General features: G+C 30.2%; 1 protein-coding gene and 1 pseudogene across 6 annotated transcripts in view; both read left to right on the top strand.

Moving 5' to 3' along the window:
* The first annotated feature begins 92 nt into the window (after positions 1-92).
* LOC146872430 (uncharacterized) lies at positions 93-824 on the top strand (annotated as a pseudogene).
* A 7,224-nt stretch (positions 825-8,048) lies between these two features.
* The window catches only part of LOC118450979 (uncharacterized), a 63,795-nt gene continuing 53,296 nt past the window's right edge, over positions 8,049-18,547 (top strand). For 3 of the 6 annotated variants that reach the window (XR_014983211.1, XM_085662471.1, XM_085662467.1), the window contains exons 1-2: positions 8,049-8,509; positions 8,571-11,512. The gene's annotated coding sequence lies outside the window, so the exon portion shown is untranslated. Of the gene's footprint in view, positions 8,514-8,570; positions 11,513-18,547 lie in introns of all 6 variants that reach the window. The other 3 variants (XM_085662470.1, XM_085662469.1, XM_085662468.1) reach the window with 3 other exon arrangements.

The raw sequence follows: 18,547 nt of genomic DNA, 5'->3' as shown, positions 1-18,547 counted from the left end.
ATATACTCGAACACATCTACCATTGTATTTCACTTCAACAAATATATTGCGATATTTAATTCGCGCTATATTCATTATCGCGCACCTAACTTATGGTATTTTTCAAAGGTATTCACTTTCTCTCATTAATTTGGGACAATATGATCGAGTAAGATTAAAAAAATTATCAAAGGACCGTCAGAAGCGTATATCAAAGTGGAATATTATCTCGAACAAACTAATCTCATATTTTCGAAAGAAATCGAACGTAGATCTCATCACGAAAAGGAAATGAAGATCAATCATAAAGTTGATAATGTTCTTGGATATCGATTTAATGATAATTTGGATAGCACTTGTTTAGCAAATTATAGATACGATCATTGTATTTATTTCAAAACCATCGGTGAAATTAAAAATGATGAGAAAAATTTTAAGTAGAATAACGATGATTCTAAAGAGGAGAATCTATTGATCTATGTTGAAGTAGAAAATGAAAAAGAAATTGAAGATGATGGTAAAAAGTATGAGCCGACGATCGTTTATGATTCAATCGACGATAGAAATGATTATCTCGACAATAATGATTCCAGAGATAAATTTAATTTTAATGAGAGGATTGTTGGTGTCTGCTCGATCATTGAATTAGCAAGTCTCGATTTAAATTCAAAATACCTAACACGGTGTATCATAAAAACGAAGTTAAATAGATGATCATGACTAATAATAATAATAATTTGGATATAACAGGAAACAGTACCGAGGGCAGAAATGATTATGAAAATGGAAAATTGAAATATAAATTGAAGAATGAGTTTAGAAAAAATCAGAGTAAAACAAAGTGAAGTTTAAATTTCAAAATTCTCAAAACTGCAGATATAATTAAGAGATTTATTTGTTTATTAAGATAATGTTTGTTCAAGAATATTTTTAAATAATACGAGAGAAGTTGCTTCTACGTATTCATCACTGTGTTATCATTATACCATCAATTTAATATAAGTACTTATTCAATACGATCAATATTTCAAAAATGCTTTTTCCAATATTCATTACAAATCATATATGCTATGTTTTACATGTATGCTTTTAAGAGATATAGGGATTCACGCGAAATAAATATCAGGGTAGATTGAATTTCTACTTACCGATTTTCAAAAAGGATTACGTAAATGAATATTTTCACAATCCGTTCGTAATACCTACTCCCTCGTGTGTTTTCATAACTCTTTAAGTCATCTGTTTAATCATCACGTTTTTCTCTATGTGTGTGCATTCGCGCATGCGTGCAATGTAAAAATCTTTCTCTTCAAGATATAAAATTTAGTTATTATGAGGAATTTTTTCATTGATTCTCGTCTAACCATAATACACAATTTGAAAATAAGATTATATTATTTTAATTATTTAATAACATCACATTCATTTGCAAAGATATTTCTTTTTATAATTTGGTTCTTTTTATTATTACATTTTTTTCAAAATATACTCTTTATTATGCAACTTTAAGTATAACTAAATTTACAAAAAGAAACATTTAAAATTTCTGAACTTAGGAATATGAACTAAGGAATAATTTTATAGCGATTAATGTTAATAATTATAATAATTATTATAATTGTAACTTTTTATTACAATAATTATTAATTATAATTAATTATATTATAATAATTACAGTTCTACGCGATTTTTTCAATTTAAAAAAAATTGGAGTAAAGCTACTTCCAAAAAAAATTATATTTTGTTAATCATTAATGATGCATCAATTATAAAACAGAATAATACGAGTAAATATAATATAATACCGAATGATAAAAAATAATTGTCAATTGTCAATATCTTTTAGTTCATTTTTAATTGTAAATTGTAAAGAAGAAAAGAAAAAAAAAGAACAAAAAAAAGAACAAAAAAAAGAACAAAATATTGCAAGATAAAGTAGCTATGCGCAGATAGTGAAAGAACACCGATTCATTTTTCAACCTATCTCTACAATAACATATTGTAATACAATAGTAACATAAGCAGGTTTAATAGTATTTAGTCTATGAACAATAACTAATCTATTTCTAGTTACATTTTCTAACGCACTCTGAACCATTTTTTTGCTTTCATAATCCAATGCATTAAATTTAAAAAAGATAAAATTCATACAGAATACACAATAAGATATGTGACTAATTATATTTAGTCTTTTTACATATCGTTGCTTCGATTAATATTAAAATCGATGGTTGCTTTATTCCTACTAACATTGGTGTTGATGGCATATTTAAGTATCATAAAATAAATTTCAAATTAGGCACTTAAACTGATTCCTCTTACGTATGTTCCAAGCAATAAAGATAGTTGAGAGAAAGATCTTTGAACTATTTCGATTGCCATAAAAAATGCCATAAGATCGCCAAATGTTAATTGCCCAATAGACATTAAATGATCACTAAAGTACAATGAACGAAGCAAAATACTATTTCAAAATAAATCTGTTCCTGCTAAAAACAAACCAATACCAAATTCTAAATTTTCATATAACTCAGTTGCATATTCAACTTCTTTAGAAAATATTTCTGTTTCTTGATTTCCTCCTGCAAACGCTTTTACCTGTAAAAAATAAAAAGATCATTATACAAATTAATACGTTGATCGCCACGGTGGTCATATGTGACCGCAATTGTTTCACTATAGTCATCGGTCACCAAAGTACTTCAAATGTTTATAATTGTAAAAGTTGAAAGAACATTGACAGTCACTGAATTTTCAACAACATGACTAATAAGAAAATACTTTAAAATAACATTCTTGACCATATTTATACAACCATTTTTATTATTATTTTGCCATTATATGTTTAGAATAATAAAAATACTTTCGTAACGTCAAAACAAGTTATTTCGGTGTTATGGTCAACATATCAATGTTCCATTGGTATAGCATTTGAGCAGATTTTAAAGTATAGAATAATTCTTAATTTACCGTTGGTATATTTTGGATAGCTTCTTCACAAACAGCAGCTTCCACAATTTGATTTTGAGTTTTTGTAGAAAAATTACGCAAGTTTTTTCCTAATAGATTACCAATAAATATAAAACTGTTGACATACGTAATAACATTGATACTCTCAGCTGAGGCTATAACATTATTATGGAAATAACACGATCAATAAATTGTGTAGAACTTCTTTAGCCTTGCGATGTACATATTTTGAATACATATTTGAAATTTTGGAAGATATATAAAATGTGCATACTTGTGCAACATATATATGTGCCAGCACAAATGGTGGTCTAAGAAGTATTTCCAAAGTATTCAATGTAGAATCATTTTTTTTTTGTCTTGGTATATTTTTGTCAATATATTTATGATATTACCAATAGACTGCAGTATCCAAGAATTTAACATTGTAACCATTAGGGCGCTCTACAAATAAAAAAATATACAGTATGTAGTGAAACAATATGGATTTACACGAAGACGGTAGAAAATATCTCATCCGGTACCGCAACACTTGCACAATTAATTAAATTTATATTACCTAATAAATTTAATTTCTGTTGGTCGATAAATAAATTTTATATCTATAATCTAATTTGATTAGAGTATTTTTTGTTATATCATTTTTATGAACATTTGAAGGAAGATAATTGTATTGTGTACGCTTAATTTACTTTTTATTAATATTTTCATACTTACTGACAAAGAAATCAATAAATAACAAGTATGTGGATATAAATACTCCAAAAAGTCTTTCCATGAAAAATGCGACTGGTCAGTATCTCTTGTTACTTCATTATCTTGTTTATTTGCTTGAAATTTGTTTCATATTTATTTTTAATGTTAAGTTGCATCTGTTGCTAATGTTCTTCAACCAACTTTATAAATGTTTGATAGAATCTTTTGTTTCTTGTACTCTTGTTTAATAGATGAACTAAATATGGCGTTGAAGTCTTTCTTGAATTGAACGACGACATTGCTTTTTCTTTTGGACGAATTACTCAAAAGGAATTCTCTGAAAAAAAGATTTTTATATTTATTATCCTTAATGATATTCAATATTAGCAATAATATACAAAGATGACTTGTATAAAAAAGGAAAAAAATTAGTAACATCAAGTATAATTTCTTTTTCTAAAAGCTTATAATGATTTAAAGGAGAATAATTACCTTGCAGTTAACGGAAAAATAACGAATAATTCGTTATATCGAATAATTCGTAATAAAGACATTATAGTAAAATATTATTTTATGATATATCTATATATATTGAGAATATGGTTATGCAAATGATTTTCTTAAATATTGGTATTAACTTAACATAATTGTTACACATAACGAAAGTATATCACTATAACAAGCCATAGGATCAAACGTATCTATCAATCTATTTTTTAAACGAAGATTGATTATAAAATTAAGGTAACTTAACCTTATATGTCTAATAAGAACAGGGCTATTATTTCTTTATCAGTTTTCCATTTCCAGGACAGATCGTTAGATGGCGTTGGAGAATTCAGGCGTAATTATACCAACCCATCATTAAAGGAGATTTTTTTCTTTTTTTGGAAAGAAATATATAATTTTTCTTTATTTTCTTTTTTTTATACTTTTTATAAAAACAAATAATTTTTATTATTAGATGAATGAAACAACGACGTATCAATCAAACTCGGGTTGAGAAATTTTTTAACGTTTGATACTAAATTCGAATATGGAAAATCAATTATTTTTAGGTACTTTTCTTTTTTTTGTATGCATTATGTTTTGTTTGTACATTTATTTTATTACATATAAAATATATTTTATATGTAGTATCAGCATATTAATATGTAGTATCATGTGTATTTTACATATTTTCAAAAAAATATTTGAATGGTAATATATAAATACTATATACAATTGTATTATATTTACAATATATTATATTACGATAATTTTTTATATTATACTAAATTGCTATATTAACACATACTATATAGATTTAATTATTTTTATATACCTATACATATATCTTAAAAAATCTACATATACTCATGTTCTTTACTTTATATTAGTTTCTCTCTTTTATGATTCGTATTGTATGTTTGTGTGTGTGTGTGTGTGTGTTTGTATATATTTATATATTCCTATATATTTTTCATTTTAATTAATAAATATTTTTTGAATTTATAAAAGTATAATATCAAAAAGAACGAAAAATCGACAAATTTAAAATGTAACTATTAAACGAAATGTATAACGAATTACTGAACGAAAAAAATAGTTATAAATTTCAGAACATTAATAATATGAAGGGAATATATCATTGTAAATATAATTAATGAAGATTTACTATTACAATTATTCTGTTTTGGAAATTTTTCGTAGTTTCTGTTGCCGATGCACGATTGAGACTACATATATAATGTATATATACGTGCATATGTAGGCATATATGTGGTAGGGAATACATTATAATGCGAACAAATAAAAATGAGAATTAATTGTTGCGGGCAACAGGTTTCCCTTATGAAAACCTCTTTATAAATGTAAACTGATCGTCTGTGGTAAACGCATCTGTTCCACGAGCAGATGTTGCATTTGAAAATATATTAAGGGTCGAAACGTTTTGTTAGTTCATGTCCTTGAATCAGTATAAATCTGCTCTTGCAACTGGTTTTACTGGACGGGCAATAGACTGTCGCGATATCGTGAACTTGAGATAGAGAGAGAGAGCTAGTAGGGGGGAGAGAAAGAAAGAGAGAGATGAGCGATATGAACAAATCTCATATTAGCCTTATCCATTTAGAAAATACGTCAATGAGAGACTATGAAAAATTCAAATTGAAACATTGAACTTGTTCGTTAATTGTTATTTAAGATTTTCAAAAAAGATAAATAAATAAAAATAAAGAAAGTTAAAAATGCGCACACACGTGTAGAAATAAAATTCGAGCACGTGGGTAATCCAAGTGGGTCGGAATTATCTTTCGACACGCACACACTTGCTTTTGGCCGGTTCCACATGCTTTCTTCCCTCTCACTCATTCGTTATAACTCTCTCTCTCTCCCTCTCTCTCTCTCTCTTACTTCATAACCCTTACTCGCTAACTCTTCTTCCCTTTCGATTATTCGCTCTATATAGAACCTATACATTTTATTCTTTCTTACTCCCTCCTACAAACAGTAAACATACTCACTGCTCCACTATTATTTTGCCATAGTTGATTCTTCGCATAGTTTATAATTTTATAAACGACTCATCTCAACGTCACGTATTTACTTCTCTCTTCTTAGCCCTATCTTCCCATTTATAATTTCACACTTCTATGAATATGATATTTATATTAATATATATATATATGTATATGTATGTATGTATGTATGCATGTATATAACTATCTATCTATCTTTGATTTATCAGTTGCATAATGCGTGTGAATATTTATATCGAAAAGCATCGTTCTGTTTGACTGATCGATATTTATTTCACATGTTCATTACATTGTTTATAATATGAACTAATTTATTAAATTATTTATGACTCCTGATATCCATGATACTAGAACCATTACCGATAATTATGCGTAACATGAAAAAGAAACTATTCTTGGTGAAATTATTTCCAATTTTTGTAGATTATCATATTTATCAAAGAAAACTTTATTTAAGTATAATTAAAATGATTTTATATATTTGTATATATACATTTTTTATTTTTTATATAATATATTCTGCTTTTTTCTTACAGAATACCAATGGTTCATTATATATGTAATCAACTGAAACTAATTTACTAATTATATCCGAAATATACATATTATTTAATCTTTTTAGTAAAGATCAATATATGAATTCGTTATCATTTCTGCGAAATTTCTTTCCCAGCCCTATTTTGTTATGGATTCCACTGTAGAAGTTAATTTCATATTATTATTATTATTACTACTATTACAATAATAATAATAATATGTAATATAATAATATAATAATAAGAAGCAGAAAAAGAATATGTTTATTTCATATACATCATGATACATATGATGACGGTAATATATGATAATAAAAGAAGTAAAAATTGATATTCATATAATAAATAATATCAAATACATTCACAAGCACGTGTAATTTTTTCCATTCAAAGTAAAACTTTTTTCTCAGACGCTTTGCTTCAAAAATATGCTGGAGTTATTGGTAGGCAGTAGTAGAGAAACGCGCGGAGTACAAAAGTTTTTAACGGTACAGATTTTCGTTTGTCAAGCGAACTTCAACTGAATGTTTTCGAAATATATGAGGATAATGGATAATGCAACAAACGAAAGAGAAAACAAATATCGAGCAGAAAATACAGAGTTGATTGTAAGAAGCAAAGGAATCAAGACGTACTTAAAACCACATGTAATTCGATTTTACGATTGAAGATCCTAAGATTTAAAATTAAGTTAGTTTTCTTTTGTGTTTACAATATTAACAATTCTTCAAAAATAAGCAGAAAATATACGTGCAATAAATATTCGTAGAGTTTTTGATTCGTGATACTGTACATGGGATAAATACAAGATAATACATCTTATATCAATATATCTAGGATCAGTATATCTGGAGGCATTGTAAATACAAAAAATATTATAAATTTAATTATATTCACCAATGATAATTATAAAATGGGACGAAAATGAAACTATTGAAGAAGAAAAGAAAATTATTATATATTTATATAATAAGTACAAAACACTGAGTGAAATTTCTAAAATTGTAAGTAGATCACCATGGTTCACGATTCCAAGAATCATTTGATAGACATGAATAATCCACGAAACAAATGTAAAATCAAAATAAATTAGTACATTAACCGATGCATAATTCGAAAAATAAAACAAAATCCAACGATAAGTGCAATAAACATCGCTGCTGAACTTAAAAATAATCTTAACCCTTTCGCGAGGGGTAACGTCTAAATACGGTAATCACTTGGTGCATCACAGCAGCTAACGCCATCTACATACGACAGTCACTTTTCGGTCCACGGAGGCTGACGCCGCTTATATGCGGCAATCATTTATTAGTTTACAGCAGCTGACGCCCTCTAGATACGGCAGTCAGTTGTTGGTTTACACAGTGTTATGTCCGATGTCACTCTTGCACTTAGCAAAAGACGCATAATTTTTATTTCCTCGTGTCCACCATATAGGGAGTCATTATATCAATGTAATACACATTAAATATAAAATGGGGATACACCTTTACATACATTACAATCTCTTTGTTATTCTAAAGTTTTAAGAAGCTTATTTCCATTAATCACTAACACCATTATATGACACATTCGAGCCCAACGTAAAGGGAATCATAAATTAACACGTTCACGCCGGGGCCGAATTTTATGTTCTTCGCCGTGAGGCGGTGCTCGGATTTTTGTCGCGTTTCATCTGGTGGCGCGCGATTATTACCTGTTCAGACCTGTTTAAGAGTTTTACGTTTGCTAATTGTATAGTGAGTACTTATTTTGCAAGTTGTGTTACTCGTGCGGTTTTTTCATCCGAACCTCAGATTTTTGCCAGTAAGTATAACTCGAAAGCCAGTTAGAATGTTTTTTTAATTTTTGTCCTTATAAATAATAGATAACATGGATATGGAAATAAGTGATTCGTCTGATGAATCTATCAATAGAAGAAGCAGGAGAACTGCATCAAGATTATGGAAACATTCTTTCTCTTCAGATGAGAATTTTGTTAATGTAAACAGTGAAGTGGACGAATGTTCTACAGAGGAAGAAGATTTGATTTCTAAATCAGAGTAAGATGATCATGGTGAAGAATGGAAGGAAGTAAAAGAAAGAAATTCACCAATAAATGAGTATTCGGAAGAAGAGGAATTTTTATATGAAAACACTGACTGTAATGATCCTTTTACTTTATACAAACTATTCTTCACGGATTGCATACTAGAGAAGATAGTTGAAGAAAGAAATAAATATGCTATACAATAATTCTTCATCTAGTAGTGGAATGCATCAACAGGCCTTGGAGTCTGTTACAAAAGAAGAAGTGAATACTATTATTGGCATATTGCTTATTATGGGTGTAGTGCAATTACCAGAAATTAGATTATATTGGTCTAAGAATGACATGTATGCGAACTCACGCATAAAAAATGCAATGAAACGTGACCGTTTTTTTATCCATTCTTAAGTTTTTACATTTTTCGGACAATATCACAGCCAGAACTGAAGATCGGTTGCACAAAATTCGAAACATTGTTGAAGCAATTGTGGATACCTTCAAGAGTTCTATCAAACCTGGCAAAAATATCGTTATCGATAAAAGTATGGTCCCATGAAGAGGATGTCTAGGGTTTCGTCAATATATCCCAGGCAAGCGACATAAGTATGGCGTAAAATTATACAAATTATGTTTGCCTGAAGATTATACTTATAATACTTATAATATCGAAATTTATGCCGGGAAAAATGAAACGATCATTGAAAAATCACATTAGTAATGAGATTACTAAATAGTTTATTATTTGATGGCCACATACTATTTATTGATAATTATTATATAAGTGTCCCTTTGGGTGAAGAGCTTTTAGAGAAGAATACATTTATTTGTGGTACTGTAAAAGTAAACCAAAAATTTCTACCACCGCAGGCAAAACAAAAACAAAAACGTGGTAGAATGATGAGTTTCGAAAATCGTAGCGATGTAAAATTTCTGAAATAGACTGACGAAAGACCAGTTTGTATGTTAACTACCTCAAAGAATCACCGGTGTAAATTTGTGCAAGGAACAAATGGCAAAGTAAAGCCCGATGCTGTTTTTGATTATAATATTGCAAAAAAAGGCATTGATTTATCAGATCAACTATCGGAGTATTATAGTTGTTTACGAAAAACCATTAAATGGTACCAAAAAATAATAATACAATTAATACATGGAACCTCTCTTGTGAATGCCTGGTATATTCATAAAAAATGGGGCACTAGAAATATGAATTTGTTACAATTTAGGGAAGTTATTATTGATCACCTTTTGGTCAATAAACAAATATACCGTCATATAACATCACGTAAACATGTTCTTCAATCATATGAGGGATCTGCAAGAGAATTCCGTAAACGCTGCAAGGAATGCTATAAAAATTTGTCCAAGAAAAAAGGCAGAGATTATGCCACTAACAAATCTAAAAGAGTTAAAACGTATTGTGGTCAGTGCAAGGGTCAGCCAGCACTTTGCTTGAAATGTTTTAACAGATTACACAAAAAATAATAAATAATGATGTTATAAATAGAGCAATGTTGAATTATTATGTTAATTTTGTAGAATTTGAGTTACATTCACAATCTGAACCATTATGTTTATGTTATTGAACAAAAGTTATCTATATAATAAGTTATTCAGTATAATTGTTATTAAAAAAGTGTTTATAATAAATAAACGTTAATTTTTAGCGTTTAATAACACAATCGAATGCGGGCCACCGGTGGCCCGCGCCGGCGTGAACGTGTTAAACAAATTAATTCTCTTATAAAACACAAGATAGTAAGTAATAGAGATACCTTAGCACTACCTTAGACTACATTCGTAGTCTTATAACTAAAATTCTATAAAGAATATAATACGAACACAATGAAAAGGACAGAAAGAGAAAATGAAAAGGCAGTAAGACACAGATGTTTTTCAAATGTAGAAAAGCAGCAGTGACACAGATGTGTTCCAAAGAGGGAAAGAGAAAGTGGAAAGGAGGGAGAAACAGAAGACGCGGGATGGAACACTCCGCACGGCTGGAAATTCTCTTCCCATCATACACGGATGCTGCGCTTCCCACCATGACTCAGGACAGCATCATCCCCACCATGGTTCACGGCAGCGGCATCCCAAGCCGCCTACCGCAGTTCAATAGAGTATATAAGCTGTGCAGAATGGTTATTCTGCCTTTCACTTCTCAGAAGTTACCTTGTCAGTTACTTCGGTATTTTGAGTATTATAAAGGGCAGCCAACTTTGTATATTCACTTGAATAACTCCGGTTGCATGTGTCGAAGTTCATTCAAGATCCTTCTTATTATTTTCATTAAAACCTGTAAGGTTACTCATCTCTATGATTCAAGAATCAATTAATCAAGTGAACTCTACCGCGTATACAACAAATTCTCTCACGTGGTATTAGCCCTAAAACCTCAAAGTTATACTTTCGTTAAAGGTGCGTACGACTCACACGAGCGAAAGATAGCTTTCTATCGAATCTCCACTAGAGGTGCGTACGGCTCGCAGAGTGAATCTTCATCCTTTCTTCTGAAATCCTCACGTATGCCGAGAACGCGTCGTGTCGATAGGAAGTATCATTTGTGCCAGCTTCTCGCGACGTTACATGATACCCATATGTACTTCACCTTGGGATCTATGGCAACAAGGAAGCGAGCAAGGAGAACGAGGGACCTTACCGCCTCATTCCGATTACGTTCAACAGGAAGCGTGTATCAATAGTTCATTTATCACCCCATTACCCGCGAACACCCTAGTATTTGAGGATCGAAGCGGAATTTACGGGGATTAGGAAACAAGGTAAGTGTATCCATTAATTTCTCTAGTGCCGTGTCTCGAGTCATTCTGTGTGTGCTTATATACCAAACCCGAGCCAAGAACTGCACATAGCAGATAAGGGCCAAAAAGATACTAATCTCGCGGCAGATAGGAGCTCCTCGAAAAACTTCTTTGTAATATTTTTTTTTGAGACCTGTACCGAGCGGGACGTAACAAGAGCTCTCAAAGTTCACAAAGTAGGATTTTAGGAAATATCAGTTTTGTACCGTTATCAACTTCACACACGTAAATATTATCTTTCATTTAGATGTCATTTTAATAAAATTTTGTTGTGATCACTTAATCTTAACATATTTTGTAAAATATTTCTTTTCCATCCAAATTTTTTTCTTCAAATATTCAAAACCAGTTTTTGGTGTTGAATTATCTATAACATTCTATAGCTCTATATAAAGAACAAATTTTCTCACGAGTTTGCGACGGGTTTTTGCTTTTTCGGTAATGAAAAAGAAAATCTGACAAAAATGTTCTTTATTTTCTGCCATATTTTCTGACAAAATCTAACAATATTTCAGAAAAAATACTATGACTAACTGATTTCAGCAAAATCTTATTAAAATAATATTGGGTTGGGAACTAAGTGATTGTGGATTTCAAATAAAAAGGAAAATTCTTAATTTTTGTTTAAAAATATAACTTTATTCAATTAGATACTATCCGTTCTTGTCGATGACCTTTTGCCATCGTTCTGGCAGTGTTACAATTCCACGTTCGCAAAATTTCTGATCTTTGCTATCAAAAAACTGAATTAAATGTAATCTGACGTCATTAGCGTTATTAAAAATTTTACCATTTAAGGAGTTCTGCATGGAACGAAATAAATGGTGGTCTGAAGGCGTAAGATCAGGGCTATATGGTGGATATGATAAAACATTCCAATCCAGTTGCAATAATTTTAGGCGAGTGATCAAAGACGTGTGGGGCTTTGCATTATCATGGTGGAAAACGACACCGTTACGTTATTTGACAATACCGGCCGCTTTTCTTGAATTGCATCGCTCAGTTTGACGAGTTGTTGAATGTACACGTTTGAATTGATCGTTTGGTTTTGTGGCATAAGTTCAAAGTACAAAATTCCTTTATAATCCCACCAGACTGACAGCATAATCTTTTTTTGGTGAATCTCTGCTTTTGATGTCGTTTGGGCTGGTTCATCTTTCATCACCCACGATCTCTTCCGATTAACGTTGTTATAAACTATCCACTCGCCAGTAATTAGGCTTTTCAGAAATGGATTAGTTTCGTTGCGTTTCAGAAGCGAATCTCAGATGCTAATGCGTTGCGTCAAATGAATTTCCTTAAGCTGGTGAGGGATCCATAAATCGAGTTTCTTGACATAACCAAGCATTTTTAATTTTTTTTCAATGCATGTATGCGATACATTGAGCTTCTCCGCAATATCACGTGTTGTACTATGACGATCTGAATCGATAATGGCCTTGATATGGATCTCATCGACTTCAACTGGACGGCCAGATCGTTGAGCATTTTTCAGTGAAAAATCACCAGAACGAAATTTAGCAAACCAATTTTGGCACTGCCTTTCTTTCAAGGCTTCATTTCCATATACGGCACATAACTTCTTTTGTGCTTGCGATGCGTTCTTGCCTTTTCGGAAGTAATACAATAAAATATGTCTGAAGTGCACGTCTTGTTTTTCCATTTTTAAATTGAGATAAAAACAAAACTAAAGCACTAATTGATATAATTTTTTTTACTAAATTAAAGGTAGAAGTCCAAATAATAAGAAAAAAATATAGGTTAGATGCAATGAGCACGTTAACAAAACAAAAGAAAATGTAAAGTCAATCTATCGATAAAATCCGCAATCACTTAGTTGTCAACTCAATACCAGAAATATCACTTTTATAAAATGAAAAATAATATTTATGTACGTAAAGTTGGTAATGATTTTAAAAGTTATTTTCCGTCAACATGTGGAGAAAACAGAATGAATAAATTTATATATTTATATATTTTAAAGAAAATTTTCTATGGTTCCGCCCATCTTTATTTTTTTATATTGAAACTGGACTCTGACTGAAGTAATAGAACGGAGACGGAACTGATATGGAACTAAGACTTTAGAATTGAAATATCCTAATACTATGGAATGGAATTAATATATATATAGGTCTCAGCCATATATATATATATTTTAATTTTCACAGATATTATTTTCCAACGCAAAATACAAATCGTATTGTTATTCCCTACTATTCTTGTTTAAATAGAAAAAAATAGCTTGGTGTAATGTCTTTAAAAGAAGAGATAAGATTAAGGAAAAATGTGATGACATAATCTCAAATAATAAAATAGTAAAAGTTAGTATAGCAGATAATGATCGTCTAAATGTTTTTAACACTAACCGTACTACAGTTTGTCAAATGACCGGTTTTGAATTTTGAATACAAATCCTCCATTCACTGTTATTCTTCTTCTCTATTTAATTTACGATAATTCCTATAATATCCGTTTAATAATTTTGTTAATATTTATGCTTTTGTTTTATTTATTCTAAGAAAAATATGTAACTTATCTTGTCTAACGCATCCGGTCAAATGATCGTCTGAAAAACCGACAATAAACTAAGTATTTGAGACTTGATCAGAACAAGATCATTCAAATTATCCTCGAATGTTATTATCGTACACATTGCCATATCAAAAAACAGTCTAATTTTGAAACTTTGAAACAGAGCGTCGAAAATAATAAAAAAATAGAAAGTGAACAAAACAATAGTTAATTTACATTTTATTTTACTGTATTGTTCTAACATTTACTAATATTTTTAATATTTATCCCTAAACATAACAAGACGTTCAGTAAAGAAGGTACTAGTGAAAAAGATAAACAATATAAGCGAGGGATGTTTAAAAGACGATAAAGGGAAATTTTATAAAATTAAAATGACCAAATTCAAATTGGATATAATTTATTCCGAACTAATAATAAATTCTTAAATAATGAGGATGAAGAAAGGAACATTTTGAACGAACAGAAGATAAAAAAAAGACAATTTCTGTCAAGTTCTGAAAACGAATATGAAGAAAATGACCAGAAAATTGAAGTTACTATTGAAGAACTGTTTGGGAAGAAATACAAAAGGGTTCAAGATTTAGAACTGTTTGGGAAGAAATACAAAAGGGTTCAAGATTTAGATGGCCATTACCAAATCCAATGGTATACACGAAAGAAAACATTATAAAGGATCAAGTAAGAACTACATTTGTCTTGATAATTATTATTGAACTTATGCGAAAATGCACAGAACTAGAAACAAATCGATTAAGCTTTATATGGAATCTAACTCCAGTAAAATTAGATACATTTGTTATTTTGTACGTATGTAGAACATATGAAGAAAAAAATTGGAACATTTCATATTTGTGGAATAAGAAACGTGAGACTACATTTTTTTCAAACACTATAACCAAGAATTGTTTTATAAAAATTTTTAAATTTATTCGATGAAAAAAGTATTCGAAGTCAACGTCTATAAACTGACAAATATTCTTTGATTTCTGAAGTATGAAATAAATTTATTGAAAATAACTAAAATTGTTACAAACTGGTCATGCATCTTTCCGTTAATAAACAATTATTTTTAACTAAAATTAGATGTAGATTCATACAATATATGAGCCGTTTATTTTGAAAGTGACCTAACTCCATTTGTCAATCTTTTCCAGTTGCCATAATTACATGTACAACTTTGTTATTTATCAGTAAAGCATTTCAAATTGCTTATATTCCGAGCAAATACGATAATTCTTGACACATAAGTTTTCGGAGTTAGTTCAATAATTGAACCGTGTAGTTTGAAAGTGGCCTAACTCCATTTATACTTAAATCAAAATATTTACTATTGATAATGTCTAAAGGCAGTGATGAAGGTAATTTTAATTAATTAGTATTGAATAAGTTAACCTCAGTTTTTGGACAATTACGTTAATTGAATAACCAGTACGTTTAATTAATATAAAACTTAAAATTTAATATTAAATTTTAGAAATTATTTCACCCATGGGGAAGAATAGAACAAGACCATTTACTTCAGATAGTGAAGAAGAAATAGTAACTAATGATTTAAAAAAAAATCGAAAAAGAAACAGAATTATAGAACAATATTCATCTTAAAAAAAAAAAAAAGAAACACATTATAGAAAGACACATTATAGCATACAGTGACATGTGCGCCGGGCAAAATAGAAACATTAAAGTAGATTTAATGTGGTTAAAAATTGTCCAAACTTTGGAAAATAATGTGGAAATCATAGATTACAAATTTTTAATATCAGAACATTCGTTTTTACCAAATGATAGAGATTTTGGCGTGGTAGAAATGTCATTAAAAAAAAATAATTTACTGTTCGTTCCCCAAGATTATTACAAGATTATTAAAAAGTGTCGGAAAGGTAATAATTTTATTGTAAATGAAATGAGACAAGAAGATTTTGTACCAATAAAATTATTAGAAGACGCAATTTTTAAAAGAGTAAAGAATTCTAATGGAGAATCAATAAACTGGTTAAAAATATGTTGGATGCGTTTTGTCAGAAATAAACCGTATAAAATTTTCTATAAGACATCAATGAATGAAAATGAAAATTTTAAAGTCCTGAATTTATTACCACGTCGGGGTAGACCAAGAAACTTCGAAAATATTGTATTGACACCACTGTATAAAAATATCAGACAAATTACAACAGCAAAATTCAAGGACATAATTGACCTATTACGATATATACCACCGGAACATCATGGTTTCTTCATATCCCTTTCACATACACAAAATCTAGATGAGTAGTAAATTGTTTTGTAATAAATTTATATTTGTAATTTTGTACGTTATGTAGTTAAAAAATGTTTTGATTCGCATCAATTATTTTTTCGAAATGTTTTAAAGATATGTAAAATAAATTGAGTATTGTTTTTTTCAATTTGAAGCATCTTAAATTATGTTGAATGGATTTAGGCACCTTCAAATTATATAATGAATCTGATTGTTAATTTTGAAAGTGGCCTAACTCCATTCTTGATAAGAAAACGCATATTATTCACTTAATAATTGCCATTATTTTAATAGGAATTATAAATTTAACACCCTTAGATATACTTAAGTAGTATGACTCATTAGTATCCTATACGTATATTTTTAAATTGAAACGCAAACCCTTAAATATCTCGATTTGAAGATAAATGGACTTAGGTCACTTTCAAAATAAACGGCTCATATATAGGATATTTTTTATAACCCTACCTATAAGATAACTAGGATCACTTACTCTTGGTTAATATATACTTTATTAATACAAACATTATAATCAAAATATTACAACTTAAATACTGCAATTCTTTTCTTTTTCCCTGACGTAATCAAGGTTTTACTCGTTACTATTTCTTATTCAAGACTATACGCGATACATTTAGCTCTGTTCTCTTATTTATCTCTTCTCGTTAATCTACTCAAGACTGTCCCACCGTTCTTCTTTTTCGATTACGTAACGTTCCATAGCCTTTCTCATTCTTATTCGCATTCGTGCATACGCATTCGGTAATCGCCCTTTTATCCTATTCTTTATTTCGTTACCTATCTAATTCACGCTGCATTTCCATCTCATTCCTTCTCTCAATATATCAGCCATTCTCTTGCTTTCATAAACAATGCGCTTTATAAAGAACAGACTATGCTCTGTTCATCTGTCGACCGATTTGTCTCATACATACATGACATAGTTAACTAATGCTAGAATCTTACATCTTTTTGTTCGACTACTATTGATTGGTTTATCTCATACATATACACGTACACAGATACTGTGGCCTTAATAGCCCAGAGGGACGCGCCTCACCTTAAGATTTCTCCTATATCGGCATTTGACCGCCATGATCTTATTAGGCAACATTTCTAGCTAGCCATCGCTTCCAGTGTAGGACCTGAAAAAATCCCAGGACTCGGAGAACGAACCGGGAGGACGATTTCGCCATGCACCTTTACGGCATATGCCCACGAGGAACCACGTGGAGGTACGCCCCATCGTTCGGCCTAGCTATGACCCGCGGCTGTAGTACGTCAGCATAATAGAAAAACGCGCGTGGACGTTGATCTAACTCACATACTGATCGCGCTACGAAGACCTCGAAAAATCAAGGAGTTCGAATATTCCCCGTCGTTCATGTAGGCCAAAAATTCACAGGAATAGTGACGGTTTAATGCCCGACGGCACACACGTACACAGCTAATTTAGAACCTTTAACCTTTTCGCGACGGTTGCCGTCTATATACAACAGTCACTTTTTGGCCCACGGAGGTTGACGCTGCTTATACACGGCAGTCATTTATTAATTTACAGCGGCTGACGCCGTCTAGATACGGCAGTCTGTTGTTATTTTACAGAGGCTGTCATCAACAATATATAGCACAAACTTTATTGTTAGATGGATAAAAAGAAGGTTTTTATATTATCCACTATGCACTCGGATGAGTTCATAAGTGTACCAAAACGTTCTATAAAAGAAGAAATAGTACGGAAACCAGTTTGTATACATGATTATAATAATTTCATGGAAGCAGTTGATAATACTGATATGATACTAAGCACAGTTACTTCAGCACGTAAAAGTACAAAATGGTACAAAAAAAATATTTCATGCACATGATAGATATGCGTATATGGAACGTTTATTGTTTATACAAGTTGATGACCGGTGTTTGTCCCTGTTTTTAAATTTATCATACTATAAAAGATTATTAAAAAATAATATGGAATAAATACCATTAAAATCATAATTATATTATTATTTTATTTCAATAGCGAACTCAAAATAAAGCTGTAAATACATTGATGGCGAAGTATGATTCCCTGCGTTTTCACGAAAGACGACGAAGTATGGTTAGGCGCGTTGTTACGAAAAGTGGCGATTTAGTATAGAGTATAGTATAGTTGCGCCGTTGCGAAAGGTTTAAAGCCACATATATATCAAATAAAGCTA

This window comes from Vespa mandarinia, chromosome 18, assembly GCF_050613455.1.
Source record: "Vespa mandarinia isolate Hongniang chromosome 18, ASM5061345v1, whole genome shotgun sequence".
In the NCBI taxonomy this organism is placed as follows: Eukaryota; Metazoa; Arthropoda; class Insecta; order Hymenoptera; family Vespidae; genus Vespa; species Vespa mandarinia.
This window is presented reverse-complemented; position numbering and strand designations above follow the sequence as displayed.